Raw genomic sequence first — 22,144 nt, forward strand, 5'->3', positions numbered from 1 at the left:
CCAGCAGACAGTGCCCAAACTCTTTCAGAAAATAATCAAGGAAAGAAGATATCCCTCTCATTTTATGAAGCCAGCATTATCTTTATATCAAAGCCAGAGAAAGATGAACTACAGATTGATATCATGAATGTAGGTAGAATATTTCATAAGCAAATGATGGCAAAAAAACCCCAATATATTAAAGGTATTATGCAACATGATCAAATCAGATTTATCTCAGAATACAAGTTAATATAGCATTGAAAAAACAAGCAATGAATATGATGCTCTATATTTTCAGACAGGAAAAGAAAAAAAACAGCAATTTCAGTAATTACAAAAGAAGCACTTACCATTCCTGACTTTAAAATCTCTCACCAATCTAATAATAAAAGGCAACTTTCTCAAACCAATCAAGAACATCTATGAAAAATCAATGCTAACATTATATTCAATGCTGAAGCACTGAATGCTTACCTATAACTTCAGGAACAAGGTAAGGATATCTGCTCTCACCACGTGCATTCATCTTAATAAGAGAGGTCCTAGACACTGCAACAACGGAAAAAAGGAGGGGGAGAAAAATCAAATATTGTCAAGTAAGAAATAAAACTATCTCAATTCACAGATAATATGATCTTGCATGAAGTAAATTGTAAGGAATGTGCAAATAAAGATATAAAGTAATAAGTAAGTTCAGGGAGGTCAAATACTCAAGGTCAGTATGCAAAAGTAATTTATTTCTAAATACTAACAATAAAATTGGGAGTTGAAAATAAAAATACTATTTTACTAGTTACATCAAAAATTATTCACCACTTAGAAATAACCTCAACAAAATATGTGAAAGAACTGCACACTGAAAACTATAAAATATTGTTGAGAGGAATTTAAATAAAACAAAACAGAGAGATACAATATATCACTTGATCAGAAGAATAAATTAAATGGCAATACTCCACAAATTGATATACAGATTTATTGTAGGGTTTATACTTAACAATTTCAAAATTATTATAAAGCTATTACAATTAAGAAATGTGGTTCTAGCAAGAGAAGACACACATAGATCAATAGAAAAGAAGTGAGACTCCAGAAATAAACTATTACATTCATGGTAAATTGATACCAATGAATAAGAAACAGTCTTTTCAACAAATGGTACTGAGACAATTGTATAACCACATGCAAAAAGATAAATCTAGCTCCTTAACACACAGCATATACAAAGATTAACTCAAAATGGATCACAGACTTAACTGTAAGAGCTAAAACTATTTGAAAAACCAGGCAAAATATGTGAATAGAGACACTTTACCAAAGAAGATATATTAATGGCAAATAAGCACACAAAAATATGCTCCACATCACTAATCATCAGAGAAATAAAAATTAAAACCACAATGAGATACCATTACCAAACACTGAGAATGGTTAAAATTAAAATGAATGAAAAGACCAAGTTTTGGAAAGAATGTACAGCAAGTGGAACTCTCATACATTGCTGGGGGGAATGCAAACTGGTACAGCGATGTGAGAAAGCAGTCTGGCAGTGTCTTACAAAGACAAACACGCATTCAGCATACAACCCGCTTTGTAACTCCTCAAAGAAATAAAAACATCTGTCCACACGAAAAGTTAAAGGGTCATAGCAGCTTTATTCATAATAGAATAAAACAAAAAATCCCAAGGCTTATGAACCAGTGAGTGGGTAAACATCAGGGTGACAGATCCATACAATAGGATAAGCAATCAGAAGTAACGAACTACTGATATTCACATAAATACAATGGCTGTTTACATGGATTAATCTTAAGGGCATTATGCTAAGTGAAAAGTCAGATTCACCAAAAAGTAGATACTGTAAGATTCCATTTACATAAAATTCTGGACAAGACAAAACTGTAAGGACAAAAAGGCCAGTGCTTGATTGTTCTGTGAGTGGGGCGAGGATGTGTTAGAGTAGATAGATAGCTAGATATGAGCAGAGAAAGGGGGACACAGACCAAACGGCAGGAATTGGGCAGAAAGGAGGGGCACAGGCAGGAAATGCAGGAAACTATACAGCATGTAAGCACCACGGGTCCCTGGGTAGAGAAAGAAAAGCAGGAACCTCTGGGCTGATAAGGAGCCACACCTTTTGGGGTGATGAGTGGCCTGGTAGACCAACAAAGAAAGGTGAGAAAAGGCAGGAATCTCCAGAGTCCGAATGTAACCTTTTGCTCATTATGCCCTCATTTCAATAAAATTAGCCTTGCAGTTAGAAGTACCCATCATGCACCAACGCCATGACACTGCCAATCCAGACTAAATAAGGACAAAAATCCCTCCTCCCTTTGGGAAGGTGGAGTTGGGATGATAATCAAAACCTTCCCTCTCCAATGAATATTCCGCCCATTCATTTTTACACCCTATATAACTAACTTGCCAAAGAAACTCCGGGCAGCCGCTCACCTGAGCCTGCCCGCTCTCCCCTTGAAAGTGTACTATCCATCCTTTAATAAATCCTCACTTTACTTTTTTAACCACTACATCTTGTCTCTGAATTCTTTCTGGGATGGGACAAGTACCTGGAACACTGGTTGCATCCACCAGCAACAGATGAGCTATGAATGCGTACGTGGAAATGGGTGATGCCAATGTTCTGAAGCTTCTACCAATTTTTGAAATACGTTACATCTAAATTATACCTCATCAAGTGGAAAATTTTGAAAAATGCAATGCAAGTATCCCTCCCTATCTAAACTCACTACACGAACTCTCCACGTCTGAACTAAGGGATGTGCGTTCTAGACAAAGCTACCTTCTGAAAGACCAGGAGAGCAAAGGCACTGGCAACACGCGGAGAACAGCATCTCTGTTCTTCTCCAAGTGCTGGGCCCGGTAATGCAGGTCCCCTGCTGAAGTTCCTTCACAGCGTGCGTGGGGGGCCTTCGCCGTAAAAGCCTCAAAATCTCTGGCAGCCTTTGGTCCCCACTCACATCCCACCACCAAAACAAAACAAAACAAACAAACAAACAAACAAAAACCTCATATAGATTTTTTAAAGAAAGTTTGTAGGATCCTGCACAGAGGAAGCAATGTTTTCCTTCCAGGAGCACCAAGAGATTTTCTATGCCTCTAACTTAGAACTTTTCAAATTCCATGTTATATTATCACATTTTATTTACATGTATCTACTCTATTGGACTGCTCCTTGTTATGAAACTACTTCCCGTAATTAGATCTGTGGCCTCACAATGCTTTAGTACAGTGGCACTGTCCCAGAAAAGCTTATTTCAACATTTCTGTGTATCTGATTGGTCCTGTTGTCTTGAGGAGTTTCTTCCTATGATCCATGCTATTAGATGTAACCATCTTTTCTTACAAGCTAGTGTTTCATATTAGCTAAAGGCTGAGAATTTAATGCCATTTTTGAACATTTGAGTTTATATTAAATATATTTTATATGAATTTAAAATGTATTTTAACTTTTACATTGAACAGTTGTTTCCTTTTATATTAAATTCAAATTCTGTTGTAGATTAGAAAAGACAAAAGTGTATGAGTGACTGTGTGTGTGTCCCTATCTACAAATTATACCATACACCTACCAGATTATCAATTACTTTTTTATTACAAGGTCTCCACTTAATATAAAAAAAATTATAATGAGTATATTTTGGTGATTTTTTTCTTCCATTTTGCCTCATCTCCCCAGCTTTCCATTTTGCTAAAGAAAGAAGATAATTTAAAACCTCACAAACCTATCTTTTCAAAACCATATATTGAGGAAATAACACTTGTAGACTTCATAAACAATAAAACAATGTACATATAAATTTTAAAACAGCTATTTACTTAAATTTCTGTGGTGATGGAATCTTTTCTTTCACATCACTATATTTTTCACTATTCTTATTTGCTATCTGAAGGGGTAATTACTGAAAAAATATTCACCAGTGATAATTCAACTCATTCATATACTCAAATAATATAATTCATATTAATTAAAAAGCAATTAGAATAGAAAATATGTTAAAATGTTCTATACAATTAAATTAGCACCTTTGAAAATATAATAACACATTTCTGACTGCAAATGATGGTTGAAAATTTATCAAGAATGTCAAATAATAATAAATGATAAATAAATGCCTCTGTGGCTGATACAGTACTTACTCTCTCTCACACACACACACACACACACACACACACACACACACACACATATATACACACACACATATATATATCTTCAAGCATCTCCGAGATTTCAACATTTTGTAGACACATTGTTTTTCAGGTTTCCTTTAAATAAGGACAGATAGTTGATATTAAGGAAAAATACTCTTCTTAAAAACTGTAAAATACTTTTATTTTAGTCCATTCTGAATGAAAGAAAAAAATTTATTCAAATGCAAATGCCAAAATCCAAACTAATAACATTCAAGTTTGTTCAAGTTAGTGATCTGTCACTTCACTTATCAGAAAATGAAGTGAGTAGTTTACTATTTTGCATTTATAATTTAACCACATGCATATGTTTAATCTCATGATCAGAAATTCAAAAGTTCAATTCTGACATCTCTCATTTCTTTGTATCTATTTTGGTACTACTTTTGTGTAGACTGTTCAGAGTTTTCAAGTAAAAGAAACTGTGAATTTCATCTTATGAAAACAGCAAAAAATATATATACTTAATAAAAATATAAAGCTCGAGTTAAATTCTTTCTCTATCTTAAAACACTGGCCTGGAATTTCAGGGACAACTGTAAACACAGACAAGCGCTTCACCGAACACCAAGTAAACCACTGATCATCGTCAGCTCATCTCATACAGATCATCACAGGGTCGGTATGCGGGACTCGTGCCCTCTATCTCATGGAGAAATCTATGTATAAAAGGGACTCCATGCAGTGAAAGTTCCCAGAACAAAAAAATCATAATGAGCAGAAGTCATACTCACAAGCATTTGTTGAATCATTTACTGTTATAATTAGCACCTTCAGCCTATTCATAATGTTCAAACAATGTCATATACATCGTCCAAGAAAAGAGTTATTTTTAATCAGGCTAATAATACTCATTTTGAAACTGACCTTTCACAATTTTTCTTCATTTCACAGGAACCTCAGATTCTGTTCTCTGTACTCACTAGTGTGGAGCAATTAACACATATCCCAGCAGCTTAGTTTCTGTTTGACTGTGATTATTTTAAAAGTGTCGGGACTGAAAACATACTCTTGTAAGACAGGCCATGACATGATGAAACAGCCTCTCTAAAACCATGGCATAGTCACAGTTCAACTGGTTTAAATTGAGAGGCAGTTCTCCAAATGTATTCACCCTAGTTCATGCCTAGCAAGGATTTAGTTATCTATTCTGCATTGTATTACTTTGACCTAGAGATTTAGCACAGCACATAGGAAAGGTGCTTCAAAAGTGGATGGAATAAACTGGAATAAATCTTTAGCCTAAAGAATTAGATGGTTAACACAGAGATAATGTAGTTCAAACACCCTTTTTATGAATAAACAGGATTCTAACTTAGTTTTTATCTATATATCTATCTAGCTAATTTATCTATTATTTACCTGCCTACTTAGTTATCTAATTTCTCTGTTAAAAAACTACTTCAAAATTTAGTAGTTTAACAAGTATATTGTATCACATTGCTTTGTGGGTCAGGAAGTCTCGCAGGACCCCTTTGTGCATTTCTTCAATTTGTGGGTCAGGAAGTCTAGCAGGACCCCTTTGTGCATTTCTTCAATTTACAAGGCACTCTGGATCACTCAGTGGTATCAAGCTGGTCTCTGAGCTGTTCTGAAGAACCTAAGATGTTCCAACCATGTGCCTGGTAATGTGGTAGGAAGATCAGAAGGCTTGAGGCAGTAGTACCCCTCTTCTTTATGTAGACTCAAGGACTCTTCTTGTATTTTCTCCAGTAGGGTAACCAGACTTCATATATGGTGACTCATAATAGATATGACTCCAAAGATCAAGACAGGAGCTGCCAGTCTTTTAAAAGACTAGACTCAGGATTGAAACTATATGCTTTACTTTATCAGTCAGGGTAGTCATATAACAGCCTAGATTCCATAGGTAGGGAAATAGACCTCTTCACTCATTGGAATGAATGTTGAAGAAATTTGCCATCTGTAATATGTCATAGTTCTCTCTCAGGCCACAAATTATTTCCATTTCTCCAACATGCAAAATACACTTCTTCCCAAGATTCACCAAAATCTTATCCCATTTCACACTTACTCAATATTCAATATCCCATTATCTAAAATTAGGTCCAGAAGTGGATAACATTCCCCATGTAAGATTCCTCTTAATACAAAGATGTGTGCAATAAAGAAAGAAGTTATATGCCTCCCTCCATATGCACACATAACACAGAATGAAAAGGAAGGCATGAGAAAGCTGTAATAAAATTCCTTTTCAAAAAGGAGGGACAGGAGGCACATTGCAGTCAGTAGCCTACAGAGATGCTGAAACCCATCTGGCCAATGTCCTAAGTTCATTGATGACAGCCCAGTCCTACTCCCTGGGACCGACCTTTGGTACATCTTGGTTCTGCTATCTGGGCTCTGTATTCTGCCTTCTGAACCATCTTTCTTTTCCTGATCAAACTTGATTTGCTTCTGATATTGCTGTAGAAAACCCCACTAACACTTTTAGAACACATGGTGTATAAGCAAAAAGGATCTGAGTTCTTATTGTGAAATGTGAAATAAAACAGAGTCAAGGGGTTTTAAACTGGAGCTGGGACACCATTAAGTAGGTGAACCATACACGTATCTTCACTATCTTCACCAGGTGGAACCATGAACTTTTAAACTGGGTCAAACCACAAATATTTCAAGGATTCTGCAAGAACGCCTGGAATCTGTCACAGTAATGAATTCACTTTTACCTTCTTCTAGTAATAGCCTTAGCACTCAATCATGTTTAGCCAAGACTAGCTTCTGCTTCCAAACCCAATTAAAATTATCTGTTATACAAACCTCTCTTCTTTGCCTTAAAAGCCCCTGATTTTCACTCTCTAGTGGGACAGTGTCTGGGTTGCTACTGAGTCTATGTGCTGCAATTCTTTGATCCTAAATAAATGCTTTTTGCCTGGTAATTGCCTCCTAGGTTTATTTAAGTTGGCATTGCCAAAGACTTGTTACAACCTTACATCTACTCCCTGACATCATGCTTTACTGCCATGGATTTTATCTTTGACCCGAGGCAACTTAATTTGATAACATTTTGCTGGCTGGAAAGACTTCTGCAAAACTTGTGTCTCCTCAAAATTCAGCTTGAAAACCTAACAGTTTCTTCTTTTGTGAATCTATGAAAGGCCACTAGAACTCAGTTGGCCCTTTGCAAATTATTCCTGGAAATCTTAGTTCAAGCCATTAGGTGTATTTCCCACCTTCCATATTGCTGTTGGTGACAGTGTTGCTAAACTTTCCGTCACTACGTAACAAGGAACAGTTTTAACCCAGCCATCAAATACACTTTCCTTACTAGCCTTCAAGACTTCCTCTATTTTCCAGCTTTCACAGTCAGTCTCCTTGAGGTCCAGTATCTATTCACTGCTGGTTCACAGCCAATGCCACGTGTTTCAGGTTTTTGTTATGGTGGCATCCCACTTTCAGGTAATAAATTCAGTTCCAGTTATCTATTGCTGCATCATAAACTACTGGGTATTTAATAGCTCCAAACAAAAACTATATTTTCAAATCTCATGATTTTGTGGGTCAGCCAAAGCCAGTCTGAGCAGAAGTGGCAACTCTGAAAATGATTTTTCCGAATAAATTGCTCGTATGACTAGCAAATTCCAGTCTGTTTAAACAGTAATGTTCAAACAGTGTAAAATGTGTTCTCTAAGAGCTATTTGTAAGCCATAGTCCAAGTTGTCTAGCTGGCTGAGTAACTCTGCATCCTGTGCCATCCCTGGGATTACTCAGTGGTATTTAGCAAGTGGCTGAGCTTTCTCAGCACAGCTTCAATCATATGCCTACACCTTTACAGAGACAAGTTACCTGGGCTCACATTGGCCCTTCACTCTCTTCCTTTATTCTCAGGGACTCTCCATGTGTCCTTGCTGGCTAGGTAGCTGGACTTCTTATATAACACTTCAGGGATCCCAGAGACCACGGTGAAGCTACTGGTCCTCTTAAAGCCTAGGGCAGTGATTGGCAGAATGTCAATTCTGCCATATTCCTGATTCAGGCCAGCCCAGAAGCAAGGGTGGGAAAAAAGACCCCACAAAAATGTATGATAATTTTTAAATCATCACATGCAATAAGCCCAAGATCACTCTGGGAGTCAGTTTTGTAGCTCAGGTTGGAATCAGGTCTTCTAAACCCCAATTTTATTTTATAAATGTTTACATTAGCTTTGGATATAGGCTTCTCTTTCATCATCATATTTTTTTCTCTTTAAGATCAATTTCTGTCTTTTTTTTTTAAATTGTATTTCAAATAACTATTGATCTTTCAAGGTCTCAGATGAGCAAATAATCTGAGTGACTTTTTCATGCCAGGATCTGGAGATAGAAAGTTTATCAAAATAGAGTCCTTATGGTCTAGGGAATCACTCAACATTACAAACATGCAATAACATTTGTCCACATTAAAAATGTTTATGTTAAAATATATCAGGCAGGGGAGGGATAAATTAGGAGTTTGGGATTAACAGATACACATTACTATATATAAAATAGATAAACAGCAAGGACCTACTGAAAAGCACAGGGGGTTATATTCTATTTCTTATAATAGCATATAATAGAAAAGAATCAGAAAAAATACACATCTATGTATATGAGTAACTGAATCGCTTTGTTGTACATCTGAAATTAACATTGCAAATCTACGACACTTCAAAAAAATTTTAAGTATTTCAGTTAAATGAAATATATATGCAAGCAATTTAAGGAACACTATGTGCCCAGCAGTCACTTCGAGTATATACATATATATATATATAATATTTTGTGTTTTTTCTTTTGAACTCATCCCTCTCCTCCTCCAGAGTAACCACTATAGGGAATTGAATATATGTGTCTGTACATATGCATAGATCCACATCCATATCTATGTCTCTAGATATATTTCCTATTGTTTCTTCTGTTCATTGTTGTTCTATATCTCTGGCCCTTTTTTTATATTCAAATCTTGGTTGAAAGGTTTTTTGTCTTTTTAATTTATGTATTTCAGTTCTTACTGTTATGTATCTGTGTATCTTGCAGTTACCTTTTCTCGGACCATGGACCACAGGATTACCATTTTGTTTTATTTTAATGTTGTCTTTTAGAAGACAGAAGTTTCTAATGTTAACATTTTGTTTTTCCTGATTAGCTTTTCAATTCGCCTAGAATTGGTTTCTGGGCATGGTAGGAGGTAAGCATATATTTTATTTGTTTCATATGAATAAACAATTCCATTCCTATAAATGTAGGAGTTAATTCTTTCCCTCATTGATCTGTGGCCCCTCCTCTATCCTAAAGCAGGGTTTAGTATGTATGTTTTCTCCATTTTGTTCTGTTAGTCCATTTATCCATCTCTCTACACACATTCCACTACTTTATTTCTGCGATCTGTGTGGCAAATACCCTGTTTTTTCTTTTTCTTAAATCTTCTCATAAAAATTTTTGGTCCTTTCAATCACCTTGGAATTGGAATTGGATATAATCAACTTGTCAATTCCCTAAAAACCATGAAGGGATCCTGATTGCCAATGCACTAAATTTGTGTATCAGTTAGGATTGAATTGCCCTATATGCGTTGCTAAGACTTTTCAGGCATGGATATGAATACCTCTATATTCAACTCTTTCATGCTTTTCAATAAAATGTTTTAACTTTCCCCGAAACATTTTACACACTTTCTTCATATGTATTACTTAGTGGTCTACAGTTTTTATTGTTTTTATAATGTTATCTTACTTCTTGTTGCTGTGTATGAGAACATAAAGGATTTAGGATCTTATATATGGCTACCTTGCTGAACTCATATAAATTCCAAATATTTCTTAAGTTTTCCAGGTACAAGCACAAAAATATTGAGTGAGGATATTGACAATTTTGTTTCTTACTTTTGAAATCTTACAACTTTTATTATTTTTATTGTGTTCCAGCCCTGCTTAGGGCCTCAAGCACAATGTTGAATAAAAATGGCCACAGCAGGCAGTCTTGTCATTCTCCTGATTTAAAAGAAAACACTTCCAGCTTTCACAAAATAAGTTTGGTACCTGCTGAGATTTTAGAAGATATTTTTCCAGTTAACTCCAAATTTATTTACAGTTTTTTTTTCTTAATCATAGTAAATACTGAATTATATAAAAGATCTTCTCTGCATATAACATATGGTTTTCCTCATTTAATATAATTTGTGTATAACTATTTTCAAATAGTAGATACTTCTGGAAATAAATGGACTATGCCTAACACAATCATGAAGTGCTTTCTTTTAATACACTGCTAGATTTGGTAAACTAATATAATTTAAAGGTACTTTTGCATTTACTCATAAGTGAAATTGCTCTATAGTTTCTCTTAGCACACCACAGTGTAAGACTTAAATGCATGAATTCTAAAGCCAGCCTGCTTGTGTCTCAGTCCATGCTCCACCAGTTTCTGTTATCTCAGAAAAATTACTGAATTTTTTTCCTCTTCCATTCCTCATACACAAAATGGGAATCGTAATTGTACCTACTTCAGCTGGTTGGTAAAAGGATTAAATGAGTTAGCATTTATAAAGTGCTTAGAACAATGCTTAACACACTGGTGCTACATGAGATTAATAAACAAAAATTCCATGCTGCATTTTTCTGCTGTAATTATCAAATATGTATCAACTTTTTAATGAGATAGGCAAGACCAATATTTTTCTTCTTCTGGAAGGAATTTTTATAAGATGCCAATTATCTATTACTTGAATATTTGACAATGGATCTGATTTTGGTTTGTTTGTTTGCCCATTTGGAAAAGGTATATAAATTACTGTTTCAAATTCTTATTTCTTGAAGTCCTATTTAAATTGTCTATTTTTTTTTTATGCATTGTTTTTGATAATACAATACAGGCAAAGTTCTCCCAACTGTGGAGCTTGCCTTTTTTGTGACAAGGAGACAAAGAATTCAGATGCCAAGAATAAATAATACAAGTGATGGGATAAAAAGAAATGAAATCATAGTTATTTTATATCAAGTGCAGAAGGAAGTCCTCTTTGAGTAAATGCTGTATTGGTTTCTTAAGGCTGTTGAAACGAAGAACCACAAATTGGGTGGCTTAAACAACAGAAACATGCTGTCTCCCAGTCCTAGATGGTGGAAGTCTGAAATCAACGTGCCAGCAGGCTGGTTCCTACTGAAGACTGGGAGGGAAGGCTCTTCTCCAAGTCTCTCCCCTTGGTATACAGATGGTCATCTTCATCTATAAGTTCACAAGATGTTCTTCCTATTTGCATGTCTGTGTCCAAACTGTATCTTTTTATAAGGACACTGGTCTTATTGGATTATGTCCCACCCTAACGACCTCTTCTTAATATAACTAACTACACTTGCAACAACCTGCTTTCCAAATAAGAGCACATTCTGAGATACTGGGACATCAAAATATGAATTTAGAGGGAGAATAATTCAATGCAAAATAGAAGCTAACTGCATAGAGATCTGAATAAGGAGAGAAAGATAAACATAAGAATTTCTGGAGAAGGAGTGTTCTAGGCAGAGGGAGTAGCCAACGGTCATGAGATGGGAGCTTGCTTGGCATTTCCCAAGAAGAGCATATGTCCAGTGTGCGTGGTGCAGAGTGAAGGAGGCGGAGGCGAGATGGGGGTCAGAAAAGCCACAGAAGACCAGATCAGGCACAGGGTGTCTCGGAGAGCATGGTAAGGACTTGGAGTTTATTCTGTGTGATACAGGAAATCACTGGGAATTTTGACCTGATGAGTGTCAAGATATGACTTCTAAGAGAATAAACAGAAGTGTCCAGGGCAGAAGCAAAGAAAATTGTTATGCAGTTATCGCAGTAATGTAGAGGAAAGATTATGGCGGTGGCTAAGAGTAGGATGGTAAGGAAAAATCGTGAGAATTGATTTGATACTAGATGTATTTTTGAATATATATCTACATATTTTGCTAACAAGTTGAAGTATTACTTAGGAAATCTTAGGTTAATATCTAAGGCTATAGTTTTCCAGACCACACAGCTAACATAAATCTGAACCTTAAATTTGAAGTAGGGGTCAGCAAGATGGCAGAATGGGAGGTCTCCAGTTTGTGTCCCCTCACAAACTTGCAGTGAGGAAGACCTGTGATAGATGTTCTGAGGGGAAACTATTTTTTTTTTAAATTAAATTCCCAGAATCCAGACTGAATAAACCAGCTTCTAGTTTCTTTTCCTCTGATAGGCTTCTAGAATTCTTCCATTTCTGTTTTACTTAAAGGTGTAGAGTAGAGCTTTGAGGATCCAATTCTCCACGTTGAGAAAGCAGAGTCTTAACTGCCCCCTCACCATCTGATCCACACCTACCCCTACTCAGGGGCTGTAAGATCTCAGTCTCTAGGTCAAGAAGATAGCTAAAATACTGAGGGAGCCATGCTTCAGAATTAGCATATCTACTACAGATCAATCTCCGCATTTGGTGTCAAGAGATTTTCCTTTATATTATTTAAACCCAGCCAGCACTTAAAAGAATGTATAGTTGAATCCAGTGTTCCTCGTAGCTTGGAGCTGGGAGAGTTTCTACGGGTATATGTTCCAACAAAGGGACAGACACGTGTACAATGTCCATGATAAAGTAAAACGGCATGCTCTACCAGAATTTACAACTCAATCAGCTGAAAATGAAGGATGCTAAATGATGAATATGACTGCGCTTCTTAAAAAAACTGCACATTCATCTTGGTAACATGTACATATTATCGTTTCTCAGCTTCTGTGCTTATGATTCTTGTATTTGAGAGACTGTGTTTCTTTTTATCTTGAAACTCTCTCTTGTTTCGATAGATCAGGCTTTCATATTGTTTGAGTTATTAGTGTTCAATATTAACGTCACAATTAAGTGTAAAATTGGCACAACACCTTCATTTTAATACTTAAGGTGTTTTGTTTTTGTTTGGTACCAGTATACGAAGTTGAAAAAAATAAAGTTGCTAAATACTGAAGAACAAAAGAGCCTTTTGAGCATTCCATTCCTTACAGGACATATAGTCATAAACATTAACCATGATGGCCATACTGACATTTAGACTATGGAGGTGTTTAATATATAAACATTTTCAGTAATTATTATGAAGTTTAACATCAAAAGAAAAGTATACAATTCATAAATATAAAGCTCTGTAAATTCACAGAGTAAGAATATCAGTTTACCAAAACACATCAAGAAATAAAATTTCACCAGCACCCCAAGACAGCCTCCCTTTGCACACCTGTCTAGTGAGGACACTGCTGCTCCCTACCATGAGTCACCACTATTTGGGCTTAAAACAGCATAGACAAGATATGAGTATTCTTGAGCTTCATATAAATGCTGTCATTCAATATGCAGTTTAAACTATGTTTGTAAAAATTATTTGTTATTTTGTACTTTAGTTCATTTATTCTCAATGCATTTTAGTATTACCTACTATGCTATTGATGAGCATTTGGGTCGTTTCCAGTTTGGGATTGTAACAAATCAATCTTATATGAACTTTATTGTGCATGACTTTTGATGATCAGAAATGATACATGCATTTCCTTTCAGCATATCCTTAGGAATGAGATCGCTGCCATTGTTCTCCCAGCTACAACTCCTTTCTGCTATTTTTCACGTGTTATTTTTCTCTATTCCTTGCATCTTTATTATCCTTTCTGGGCTGCAGTGTGGCTATGATCTATTAGCCTGCCTTACAGTTCCTTAATCCTGCATTCTGCTCAATTCTTAGTATACAATGCAATTTTTCATATATACAACCTTCATTTGAGATTTTAATAAATTAAAATTTTCTGTTGAAATTTTTTTATCTATGAATCCAATTTCTTAACATTTACTTCCATTCTTCTTAAACATATAAATTATACTTCATCCAAAGTTATAGGTAGGTAATTCCAAAATCTAGATCAATTATGGATTTGCTTCTATTTTCTATTTTTTTCTCTTAGCTTCTATACACTCAGGCTCCTTGTGTATTTGAGGGTTTGGGGGGGTGTTTTTTTTTAAATAAATACTGGACACAGTATAAAAAATTGAAGTCTCCAATTATTATATTAATAATTATTAATTATAATATTAATTTCTTCCAAATAGGATTAATTTATTTCTTTTCCAGGCAGACATATTAGATACTATGTCATTTAATATTTCCAATGACACTATGTGGTAGGTAATGCTGTTACTCCCATTTTATAGATAAGAGCATTGAGGTTCTGATTAATTGTAGTTGAGCTACTACTGCTCCTGCTTATAGAAATATTCTCCCTGGTTAAGTTTAGTTCTCTCTTATTGAAATGACAATCCATCCATGTTCCCCTTGCCCCCACAATGTACAGGAGGACTTACAGGTGTCCAGAAATGCTAAAAAGCAGGTTGAGCATAGGCTGTGAGAGGGACATTCATACTTAAGATCAGTTCATCCTGAGTCCCTTCTGATTTTCTAACCCGGTCTTCAGCAATAAAAAAGCAACAATATTATTACTAAACTAATAATCATTAATTAGTAAAAATTCTGTCTTCTTCCTCTACTACATTCCCTCTCCAATTTAAATTTTGTTACTACCCAGCATTCTCTCTCCTCTCACCTCAGGCCACTCCTAGATAAGGTAATATCCAAACACCAGCTCTGTAAGCAAGTGTCTAAGAAGAGACGCATCGTCACATATTTGACTTGTCAATTTCATCTTTGCTTCCACTTCATTGTGGGTTGTGGCAGGTGGGATTGGAAAAAGAAAATTACATGAGAAAGTAAAGTTGGAGAAGAATGTTTAATCTGTCAAACTTGTTGCAAGAAGTTAAGCAAATTGACAGAACAGGATTATGCAGAAGAAACTGAAGTTCACCCACCAGGCTCACCTTTTCTTAAGCCAATATCTGCCAGAAGGCTTCCGTTGACCACTAAGTCCTTTTCTTCAGATGATTAAGTGCTCTTCCTCTATATTCTCAAAGACTCTGGCTACATTATCCCAGCTTTTATTACACTGTGTTCACAATATCTCAATATGTTTCTGTCTCCCTCTTATACACTGTAAGTCACTAGGGGCCAATGGCCACAACTTATTTATCTATTTACAGTCGTGGCTCTTTTTCTTCCCTTCACAAAAAATTTAGTGAAAGATAAGTTGACAGTTGCTCATGGCCCATTCACTCGTTAGCCCAATGCAATCTACCTGTGCTGTCTCCTTACACCAAAAGTCCTCTTATTAACAACACTAATGATTATCTTATGTTTTGTCAAAAAGTTCTCTTATTACCAAGTCCCATAGGCAGACTGTAGGCTATCTTAAGATCTCTGAAACAAATAAACTACTAAACACTCTATCTTGAATTCTTCTCTTTTTTCTGTGTCCATGACACTTTTCTCCTTTGATTAACTTCCTATGCCTCTGGCCATTCCTTTTCAATTCCTTCTGTGTGCTGTAATTTGTCTACTGTGCCCTTATGTGCCTCTATTCATTTACATTCCTCATTGCCTTCTGCACACTTCACCTAAGACAGCATCTGTTGCGACCATACACTCCTAAAGAGAATTATCAGGTTACACCAGTCTACCACATGGCCAATTGATCCACTGACTTCACTAATGACATCTTCCTTTATCTCTTTTCTACACAAAAGGTATCCTTACTTATCTTTCCCAGGGGGAAAAAAAAGGAAAAGAAAGAAAAGAAAAACTATGGTTGATGAGGAAAACTGACTTCCTGGCAAAGTGCTATCAGGAAATCCATTTGTCTGGGAAAGGAAACAATTCTATCTGCGTTGTAAAGATGTCTGTCACAACCAAAGGCAGAAAGTCAAGGGAATGTCAATCTGTGAAGTTTCACGATCCCACAGAATATTTACTTTTGCTCTTTTATTGTCACTGATACCTGGATTATACATTATCATATTGGTTCCATGACTAAAATAAGTCACATCTAAATCCTACTGTAGGCAAACAAAGAGAATCCATTCTCGCACATCTTCAGACACCAATTATAGCATTTGGTGGAATCCCAAACTGGCAAAACACATGTTTCTGCTTGCCAGTAAACCCTCATGCCACTTTGAATTTATAGAGCATCATCTTTCCAAAACCTCCTAATGTTCCTCATGGCAGGGGAAAAAACGATTATATTCTTATTCCTGAAATGAACACCAAGGAGTACTTAGAGTTAAGGACATGAAAAGTGCTAACAAGAGAATCAGAATGAATTCTTCAGTTCCCCATGAGAGTGCTATTCAGTAGATTGGCTTAAACCTGGGGGCTATCTTTTGCATCACATTTGATGTGCCTAAAATTTTTACTTCTTAATAAATATTCTTGGAAAGCAAAAATATTTTTATTCTTTTAGAAAAAAAGGTTAACTGAGGTACTGGGGATTGAACTCAGGACATCGTGCATACCAAGCATGCACTCTACCACTGAGCTATACCCTCACCCTGAGCAAGAATATTTTAGTATCATAACCATTCAATCCATAAGCATCCTCTTATTCTAACATAATGTAAATGTTTCATTCTCTGTGAATATTCTGACCTATTTAGGATGTCAGTTTATGGATTACTTTCCCTATTTTTTAAAGATAAAAATATCTTAGGAGCATATAATAAAGACTGTGTTTAATGTGAAATATTCAGAACAAAGGAAACAAGGAATGTGACCTTTCAGGAAAGTGTCATAGGTAAAGCATTCTTCTCAGTTGCATCCTGCGAGCAGTCAGAAAGAAAATGAAGGAGGTACTATGGATGCAGGGGCCAGTGCAAGGGGTCTTGAGAGCAACAATAGGAGTGAGTCAGAATTACTCTTCTCCAATCAGTTCTCACTGAGACCACATCCCTTTACAGTCAGTGTTGCTCGTCTGATCAAAAGGACAGGTCACAACTTTCTACAGGCAGTCCTTACACTTAGCAAAGACTACATTTGGGGGACTAGAACTCTGAGTTGAAGTGAGATCACCTGACGTTTTCTTTAAAAGAACAATGGGAATAAATTATGCTTGTAAACCAAGCCTAGTGCCCAGCTTATATAGAAATGATCATATTTTATGAACTTGAAATTCTGAACCTCTAGAAAATAAACCTATTAATTGCAGGAAAATTACTGCAAACTGGGTGCCCACACGGAAATGTATTCTCCCATGTTCTGGAGACTGAAGTCAAAGTGTCAGCAGGGCCTCTTTCCCTCTAAAGGCTCTGGAGAAGAATCTTTCCTTGCCTCTTCCTAGCCACTGGTGGTTGACGGAAACCCTTGGCATGCCTTGTCTTGTACCTGCATAACTCCAGTCTGGCTCTGTCTTCCCTGTGTTTCTTTGTGTCCTCTTCTCTTCTAAGGACATCAGTCACTGGATTCAGGGTCCATCTTAATCCAGTATGACCTCATTTTAATTAATTATATCTGCAAAGACTCTGTTTCCAAATAAGGCCATATTCTGAGATTCCAGATGGGTATGAATTCGGGGTGAATTTTATGCTTGTACAAAAAAGTTTTTTTTCTTTTTAGGAGAATTCATATTTGGCTAGATTTGTGTTTTTCCTGTATTTTAATATCTGAGGAGCTGAAGGTCTTATCACAATCTTAGCTGAAAGAGACACCAGGCTTCAGTATAACCATTTGTGACTCTTAGTTGTCCTCTCATTCAGTCTCAGTCACATATCATCAACACTGTGAATCGTGTCAATGAAAGAGACAGCTTTGTTGACATCCAGCATGCCCATCAGTTCACTCTGTGGAAGGATGGCTATGAATATGAATCTTTATGTCATATTTGGTCACCAGCTTTCCAAACTGCAGCCACGTTCACAGATTGTCATCTTGATCTAGTGTACGGAAATCAACCTGGGATTTCCTTTTCATCAACATCCTAGATGTTTTCTGTCTTTTTCATGTAGTGGACCTCCTCTTTCCTACCCCCATCCCATCTTTGTATTCATCATTGCTGGTTAACTTGCCCATTTTTATTGAACATATTTTCCAATACCTTCCAAAGGGGAATGGGAAATTAAATTTCCCTCTTGTCTGAAATAAAACTTGATAGCAGGTATAGAATTGTCAAATGGAAACCATTTTTCTTCAGATATTTGAAGGCATTGTACATTGTTTCTTGCTTCCAATGTAGCTGTTGAAAAAAACTGTTTCTCTAGTTTTGTTATCTATTTTTGTGGGGGGGGGGGTTTGTGTGTGTTTGTTTAATTTTGGTCTTTTTGTTTTAATCTCTGAGAGATTTCCACAACTTTATATCACAATACTTCCGTAAGTTATTTTTTCCTGTGATCATTTTTCTGAATGTTTCTCTTCATTTTATCTAGTTTTTCTTTTGGAGGTCATAGAGGACAATAGCCTCTATGAGAACTGTTAGGATATTAATGTTAATTTTTTTCTTTCTGCAGAATATTTGTCTTCTCCAAGTTGTTTCTTTTTCCTCTTTGCTTACTTTTTGTCTACTTCCTTGTTAAAATCTTCCACCAAAAACTTGATCATCTATTTGTCTGCTCATGATTAAGAACAGCACGAAGGAGGGGAGGGGTTCAAAAGCAGATTGAACACTAAGCATCCAAATAGGGACGGGCAAACTTGAGCTTCACTGGAGGGAGTGCTGGACAATTATTAGGAAAACCTGGATGTCAGGATCTTTGCTTTCTTCTTTTATGGGAAGGCCAATTTCCCAAAGGCAGATCTTTCAGTCTTCTTTCATGGAACAGAAGTTTGGTTGCCAATGCAATGGGAGCCAACTTAAGTATGGAACAGAAACCTTGACATTTATATGTAGATGGTCTATATGTATAGGTTCTATTCATTCTCCTCTTTAAGATTCATTCTTCTCTTTACATTTACTCGCAACAGTCTAGCCCAGAACTGTTTAACCTCCATCAGCAAACAAATTTCCAGAGCACGACTAGAGTAATGGAGGGGAAGTCAAATGAAATGGGAGAAGTTATCTAGGAATTTGCTTTTTATGTCATCAGATCTTTAACAGCAAACTTCTTCACTGTCAGTTCCATAAGTAATGCTAGTTCCTGAGTTTTTCTGAAAATTTTGCAGTTTAATTTTGGTTCTTTCTCAGTTTTTTCTATTTCCAGGTTAGCATTTGCTAAGTGGGCAGTCCTAGTCCATCTGCTTCTTAACTTCCAAAATGCTGTTCCAATTACTTTTCTCTCCAGTCTTTATGGGTCTATGTCTTTAAAAAAATAATTCCTTTATTACAGTTTTAGTGAAGTTTGAAAAGATCAATATTGGATACATGTATTTAATCTATCATCTTAGGATATTCCAGGATAATTTTTATTTTATAAAAGAATGAAAATTAATAAAGTAATTTTCAACTAGAAAGGTAGGCTCTCCGTTATCTTGATCTAAATAATACAAAATGTGCAATAAAATCTACAACAATGGTAGATTGTTGGCTGATTATTTTTTTCCCAGAAGGATGACAGGACTCCTGGGTACTAGAGGCTAAGATAAAAATCTGGTGATAAGCAACATCACTTGCAATAAATATGCTATAATTATATAAGCAAGAATGACATGGAGCAAAAAAGAAATTATAAAAATTATAGAGTAATCAAAATGTACCATTTTACTAAAACTAGGCAAGGATAATCCATGGCTACTAACATTATGAAAAGAGACCATCAGATATTACAGACCTCACGATGTAAGTGCACAGTAAAATTATAGAGTATAGTTTTGGCAAAACAGTAAATAGAAATCCATTAAAACTCTAGATATAATTATCAATTTACAGGAAATGCAGGGGCCAGAACAATTAAAATGACATATAGAGGTGTAATCAGAAAAAAACAAACAAACAAACAAAAAACACCTTACTGTGAGAAACTGCAACATAACACCCTCATAGAACTTTCAGTAACAACAGAATTGTTCTACATCGGCATTATTTAATACAGTAGCCACATGGGGTTAATGAGCACTTGAAATATGTTTAATGTGACAATTTTTAATTTTATTTAATTCTATGCTAAATGTTTATTTGATTTTAATTAAAACCATATCAAATCATATAACACTTTAAGACTTTTCTTCAATAAAAAGCAAAGAAAACAAGAGAGAAAAGGGGACCTTATAGAGAAGACTCAAACTACATCTTCTGATTATAATGCATAAATGTTATTTAGATTTTAATTAAAATAAATTGTACACAATTAAAATACAAAATTTTGGGTGAAGTAAATACTTACATTTGATGATACTAAGGAATAAGTGTTATTTAGTGTATAAATAGTTTAAATAGTTTCAATCTGAAATACTTATGAAAATATTTACAGGTGAAATTATTTGATGGCTTAGATTTGATTCAGCAAAATCCAAGGTAGGGTGGAGTTACAGATAAAACAAGGAACAGATGAAACAAGGTCTTTAAAAAATAACTTAATTGTTGAAGCTAGTGATGCACATGTGGGAGCACATTATATCATTCTCTTTACTCTTGAACATACTAGAAAATTTTCACATGCTTTTTTTTTTTTTTTTTTTTTTAGTAGCCAATGTTCCAACTCCAGACATTCTGATTCTAATGCACAATAGAGTTGAGATCCTTGAGGAAGAGGAAAGAATATAGAGCCAACTTTTTAGGGAGAGCTGTAAGTGAGAATAGACATTGTATAAAGTGGGAGATGCCTCTTCCTTCCCCTTCAGGAAATTTTACTGCACAATCACTTCAAATTGAGGTTTTATTGTAAATGTAACTTTGAAGAATCAATTTTTCAATTTCAGAATTTTGCTACCTGCTCAAGATGAGAACATAAAAGTTGGAGAAGCAATCAATACAAACAGACACAACTTTTCAAAGCTTTCTTATCATGCTTCATATGGGGCCAATGAGGGCTTAACTCAGGACAGATGAAAACCTCAGCATGTGTCCTCTGTAGGTGTCTTCAGAAATGAAACCTCAAATGTGAGCAGAGTATAAAGACAGACATTTGTCCATCATTAAAAATCATTTGGGGAACACATGAGCTTGTCAGTATGTTTTAATCATTAGGATCAGACATAGCAGACAGACACCCTAATAAAGTAACAGAAAACTCAAAGATTATAGCAGGCATAGCCTTTCTCTTACCATTGATTTCTTTTCCTCTGACTATGCAACATTTTTTGTACACATAAGTCTAACATGCAGTCATTCAAAAAAAAATTCTTAAATGAATTCCTGGGGGCCATAAAGATATACATCTATGTAATGGCAGGTTTTACGATGACTGCAAAAGATCCAACTTTCTGATCAGTCTCTCTAAATAGATGAAAACCATTCTACTTGTTCAAAATTTGCAAGCATTAAATTCATAATTACAAGGTAACCTCCTCCAATTTCTTATTCATAATTTTCTTACTGGGATAAAGGGAAGGGGGAAAATTCACATACACTGTGCCTGCCAAATTAAACATAACGTATTTTGTATTTTAATTCTCTTGTCAACTTTATTATTATTATTTCCATCTTATAGTTAAAGAAAGTAGATTCAGAGAGGTTAATTCATTTGCTCAATGTCACATAGTTAGTGGAGGAATAGACTTTAAACCTAGTTTGACTCCAATTCTAATATGATGTCCGTTATGCTAGTTTGTCTTCTAATCTACTTTGCTTTTGTCTAGCTTTCACATGTACATAAGAAAAGGTTTCAAAGAGAGAGTGAAAAAAAAAATTCCAGACACATTCTGTTGGGGAAGATGGTTTATTACCTAAAATAGAATGCAAATTATACCAGTGAGTTTCAGAAAATCTGAATGTATTTGTTTCCTAGGGCTGCCATAAAAATTACTACAAACTTGGAAGCTTAAAACAACAGAAATGTGTTCTCTCACAGAGGCTTGGCAATATCAGTGTCTCCCTCTTTCTCCGCACCCACCTCTCTGGCTTCTGTTTCTGCATTTGTGGCTCTGCCCTTGAAGTCATTCTTTCCTTTTCTTGAAAGGTTGATTATTTTAGAAGCCAATGATGTCTATCAGCTCACTTCCCACCGGTAGAATCTCAGAAGTCCA

The sequence above is a fragment of the Camelus bactrianus genome, chromosome 7 (genome assembly GCF_048773025.1).
Source record: "Camelus bactrianus isolate YW-2024 breed Bactrian camel chromosome 7, ASM4877302v1, whole genome shotgun sequence".
Lineage (NCBI taxonomy): Eukaryota > Metazoa > Chordata > Mammalia > Artiodactyla > Camelidae > Camelus > Camelus bactrianus.